Consider the following 5,526-nt stretch of genomic DNA (forward strand, 5'->3'; position numbering starts at 1 on the left):
TTTTCTATCTCCAAGGTGCTGTGTGTCTCCTGTGCCGCACAGACAGGGGTGGCTAAGAGTGAGGCTCGCCCGTCAGTCACCCTGCAGAGCTGGGCTGGAGGAGTGTTCCCACTGCATGGCCCACATCTTACCTTCTCCTTAACCAGAGACACTTGATTTACATCAACTAAGTGCTGCCACTTGTGGATCCAACCTATTATTTTCCCACACTTGGGCAGTACTAACCTCCTCCCCTCCCCCCAGGCATAGCTAAAATATTTATTTGTTCAGCACCTCGGGGAGATGCTGCATCTAAGGGTACTACTAAATCTCCGAAAGCCGGGCAAGCAGTGCAGCGGGATAGCCCGGAGTGTTTCAGGGCAACAGGAGCAGCCGTGGGCTTCTCTCCTCCGACTGTGGGCTTTGAGGAGCAGAGACTGTCTTTACTTCACTAGGAACCCATGGCACACGTCTGCAGAGAACTCCTTCAGAGAATTTTCTAAATAAACATTACTGCACAAATGTAGAGAAACGGGCTCATAGGCAGGCTGTGGCCAGGAATGACTGCTCACGAACACAGCACTTACAGGTTTTATTTATTAAAGTAATAGGACTAGAACTCTGGGCCCTCTACCCCTGAGCTACACGAATGATCCTTTCCTGTACAATGCCCTTTGTGTTAAAACACCCGGGGGTGGAGGCACCACAGCACAGTGCAGGCAGCAGGGCACTAGGGTATAGTTCTGGGCTCACCCACTGACTTCCTAGGGCTGAACCATGCCTGATGGGGAAGCTAGGGTTGTACCAAGCGATGGGAAGCCAGGGCCGCCAGCAAGAAAGAGCCTCATGCTCTCTGAGGCAATGGGCTGGGAGCCCTGAACCCTGGATGCTCTCTGGGGCTCTTTATTTCTTTCATTCCTGCTCTGCTTTAGTGATTTACATCCACAGACCCTAGCAACAGTTGCCAAGATAAACAAACAGTAGTGGAGGCCTGGCGCTCACCTTTTCTTTGGTTGTGGGGGATGGTCCTGAGGAAGACAGGTTAGCCCCCACAGGTTGACCATCTGGGTGGGTAGAGGGCATCAGAGGACTTGGATTGCTGCATGTCAGAGGTCTCAGCTAGGCCCTCTGTTATCTGTGATTAAATTGAGCTAATTTCATTCTGTGACACAGAGTCAGAGTCTGGGAAAAAAAAAGATCTTATCCCATGTTGTGTAAATGTCATCATGGTGCCCCCACAGGGAAAGAAAGGACATTTTTGATCCATTCCTGGTCCCCTAAGTGGATTGGAGTCTGATTCCCCAGCCTTCCTGCCAATCTGATACCCAGGACACTAGGAGCCAACCCACATGAAATGTTACATTTATATAATCAGCCGACAGACAGACAGGAACTAAGGGAGGGAGGCTGACCAATCAGAGCAGTGTAGCCTCTGAGGCCCTGGGGCGGCTGCTTAGCTCGGCCCAGCTGTGGCCATTCATCTTTCCAGGTTTGCCCTATGGGGAAATGACAGCTATGCAGAGAAAAACCCCAGGCAGCCAAGTTCCGCTTTTAGTCACTGTCCTAGAGCGGTTCTGAGAAAGCAGGCAGCCCTTGGGACTAGAGGGAAAAAAAGAGACAGAAAGCAGAAAAGGACAACCTCAGAATGCTTCTCAAGATAAAGAGTTGAGACAAACCAAACACCGGCCTCTGAGAGTTCAAAATCTGGACAAGCTCAGCCAAGTCTTTAGAAGCGTTATGCAGAAAAAGACTCAGGACAAGAGCAAGAGGGAGTTTCCTTAGACTTTTCTGGGCCTTGCTACCCTCCAAGTCCTTGGCAGGGCTCTCTGCCCTGCCTCCTGCCCTTGACCTCTTTCAGACTCTCTCCACCTTCAACATCTTGTTTTTCCAGGTGAGGAAACAGCCACTGGGGACAGGGAGGTCTCCTGTGAGGGTCAAGAAGAATGCTCTGTTGGATGATTGGGGAGGGGGTGCTGGTGGTGGGAGCTCTGTCCTTTCCCAACAGCCTCTTCCCTGCCTCGGTGTTTTGGTTTCTCACCCTCCATCTCTGTAGTGGTGACTCCAACTCCTTTTATTCAGGGCTGGGACTCTGGAAGGGTTCCTTAGAGAGAGGCTTTCACAGGGCCCCGAGGTCCTTTGTAGCCATGCCCAGTCATGTGATGGTTTCTGCACTTGCTGTGATTGGCTGTACTACAACGATCCAACATAGATTCAGATGTTAGGAGGGACAGAGACCAACTTCCCAGGGAGGTGTCCAGATACAAAGAAGACACACACACACACACCACTGCAGAGGAATATATTTAAACCAGACAAATCTGTGTTACATTTGTTTATGTTGGGGAATTAATACTCTTTAATTGTGTAAAATTGTGCTACATTTGTTTCTGTTACCTTTGCTAACAACATAAGGATATGTTACATTTGTTTACGCCGTATCTGTTTAATTGTGTAAAGCTGTATTGTATTTGTTTCACCTTGCCTGCCTAAGGCACCTGATTGATCTAAGAGCTGAACAGTCAATAGCTAGTCAGAGAAAGGATGGTGGGGCTGGCAGGCAAGAGAATAAACAGGGGGAGGAATCTAGAACAGACAAGGAGCAAAGAATGAGAGGAAGAAGAGAAAGAGGAGGACACGCCTGGGGCAAGAAGATAGGCAACCTCCAGCCAAATGTGAGAAGCAGTGAAAGTAAGATGTGCAGAAGGAACGAAAAGTAAAAAACCCCTGAGGCAAAACATAGATAAGGAGAAATAGGTTGATTTCAGTTAAAAGAGGGTAAGTTAGGCTGAGCATGCATAATTGATAAGAAGTCTCCGCATAGTGATTTGGGGACTGGTACAAACCAACTCTGGGACATGCTTGAACTTCTTTATCTATGCAGGTCGCGTGACCACACAGGTCCCCTCCTTCACCTTGTGCTGTGTCACTGGAAAGATGACTCACCCAGCTCTTTCCTGTCCAATGCTGCAGCAGCCCAGGCTCAACCCATTTACTCTCTGCTGCATCCCAGGTACCTGTGAGCCTCGATTCTACCTAAACACACACTGCTATCCATGTGGACCAGCAAGGAGGGAGTTACTTGGTATTTGTCATGCTTTGTGATCGTCTTCATCACATTTCCCCTTTAAGATCGTCATCTACCCTACTGAGGCCACTGACTTGGACGTCCATGTCTGGAATGCTCAAGACACACATCGGAGGTCACAGCTGAGCCTTCTCTTTCAGAGATCAAACCCCAGAGGTCCAGAGGCGCCTTTTCATCCCTTCTCTTCCTGGAATAGCACCAATTTCTCACATTTGTAAAGTTTCAGAGATCAGGTTTCACCTCAGCCAGCTTTGGCCTTGGCCATCCTTAGATGGGCCAGAGGTGGACCCAGTACGCCTGGAAGCTCCACGTCCTCAGCAAGGATGGGAATGTTAAGTAGCAGCAGGTTCTTCAGAGTCTTGTCTGGCTAGAGGAGACCTGTGCATAAAGTGTTCATTATAGAGTGGGCTCAGTTTTAGACATTCTAAAATCTTCCTTTGTCGTAGGTCACCTATGGCAAGCTTGAGACTTACTGCAGCAGAAGTGAGGTCCTGTGGCTCATGACTCAGTAGTGACCTCATTTAATATCCTGCCAGCTTTTTATGCCAGTATCTGATGGCCCAGATGCTCAGGGCTTTCAAAAAGCCTCACAGACTCCAGAGGTGAGGTCTGTAAATGAGGGCTCCCACCAAAGGTTTTATGAACATGAGGTGCCCGGGACCATATTGACACTCTGAAGAAGTTTCGTGTGTGTGTGTGTGTGTGTGTGTGTGTATGTGTGTGTGTGTGTGTGTGTGTGTGTGTGTGAGAGAGAGAGAGAGAGAGAGAGAGAGAGAGAGTCTCCATTGTAGCTGTTCTCAAGCTCAAGATGAAAGGAAGCTAGCTGCTTAGCCTTCAAGCTAGATCATGATGGCATTTAGTTCAGCCTGAAGGGGTCATTGTTATGGTAAAAGTAAAACGGTGCCATTCCCCAAGTGGCAGCAGTGGACCATGAGGAGCAGCAAGTCCCAAGCAGGGAGCCGCATGGTGGGTGAGAGACTGAGACACATAGGCACGCCATGCAGATATTTATTTAGTGGGTTATGGAAGGGAAGGGGAAAGGGGAGAGGAAGGGAAGGAGAAGGGGGGACTAGGAGAAAGAGGCAGAGAGAGAGAAAGAGAAACAGAAATAGAGAGAGAGAGACAGAGAGAGAAGGGGGAGAGAGGGGGAGAGAGAGAGAAGAGAAGAGAAGAGAAGAGAAGAGAAGAGAAGAGAAGAGAAGAGAAGAGAAGAGAAGAGAAGAGAAGAGAAGAGAAGAGAAGGTGGGGAGAGGAGGGGAGCCACGGCAGCAGCTACCTTTTCAGGAGAGAGACGGAAAGGAAAAGAGCTCAGACTGGAAGCCAAAGGAAAACCTGCCTCCCTCAGCAGATGGGGGAGGGAGTGGGTTGGGTTTGTCTCTTAAAGGGACAGGACAGACCATTACAGTCATCACACATGCAGTCACTGCTGGCAGGGGGAGTCTGACCTATTTGTAAAGACTATGGGCATGAAAAGAAAGACTGGATTTATGGTGCTGTGTGGTGACCCTGATGGGAGCTGGCAGTCGGGAAGTGTATGACATTTCCTGAGAGGGCCCAGAATGGGTGTCTGAGTAGGGCCTGGTGGGAGAGAGGCAGCTGGGCATTCAGCAATGGAAAGGGCAGGTAGGGCAGGACCTGCTGATTGCAGGCTGCAGAGCCTACACTGGGATAAGCATGAAGCCAGCAGGAATATCTGTCATGCTCTAAGGGACTGTGCTGAAAATGAAGGCCCCAGGAACTCCTAAGCAGGTCCAGCCAGGCAGGCAGCAAGCGCATTATCAGTCTCCAGTCACTGTCACACAGGACAGTGCTGATACATCCACAACAGATCTTTCTGATTGTTGGACATTGAGCCTAGGAAAGAAAATGTTCGGTGATGTGGGAGTCCCCTCTGTGCGCTGTCATTACCATTAATGAATAAAGAAACTACCTTGGCCTGTTGATAGGGCAGAACTTAGGTAGGCAGGGAAGACAGAATTGAATGCAGGGAGAAAGAAGGGTGGAGCCAGAGAGACACCATGGAGCCACTAGAATCAGATGTGCTGAATCTTTGCCAGTAAGTCACTGCCACATGGTAATACACAGATTACCAAAAATGGGTTAAAATAAGATGTAAGAGTTAGCCAATAAGAAGTTAGAGCTAATGGGCCAAGCAGTGATTCAATTAGTACAGTTTCTGTGTGGTTATATCAGGTGTAAGCTAGCCGGGTGGTGGGAATAAACAAGGGCCCTCCTACTACAGCTCTGCCTCCTCAGTCCTAGAGCTGGGGCTCCAGGACAGGGCCATGCCACCCGGGATGCTCTGCTCTAGAAGATCAGCATTCTTCTGGTAGGATATTTGGTAATAGAGACTCTAAAACAGACTCATATTATGCTAGTGTCTTATCACAGCAGGGTTGGGACCCAGGCTTTGAGGGGTAGCCTCGTGTCTGCAGTCTTAGGATGATCTTTAGACTCGGGAG

At 49.2% G+C, this 5,526-nt stretch overlaps 1 long non-coding RNA gene across 1 annotated transcript; it reads left to right on the top strand.

The window, feature by feature from the left end:
- Positions 1 to 1,532: 1,532 nt before the first annotated feature.
- Positions 1,533 to 3,801, top strand: LOC148119745 (uncharacterized). Its single transcript, XR_015734796.1, has 2 exons — positions 1,533 to 1,870; positions 2,861 to 3,801. It is a non-coding gene; the product is annotated as an uncharacterized LOC148119745 (long non-coding RNA).
- The last annotated feature ends 1,725 nt before the right edge of the window (positions 3,802 to 5,526 follow it).

This window comes from Myodes glareolus, chromosome 14, assembly GCF_982192425.1.
Source record: "Myodes glareolus chromosome 14, mMyoGla1.1, whole genome shotgun sequence".
Classification (NCBI taxonomy): domain Eukaryota; kingdom Metazoa; phylum Chordata; class Mammalia; order Rodentia; family Cricetidae; genus Myodes; species Myodes glareolus.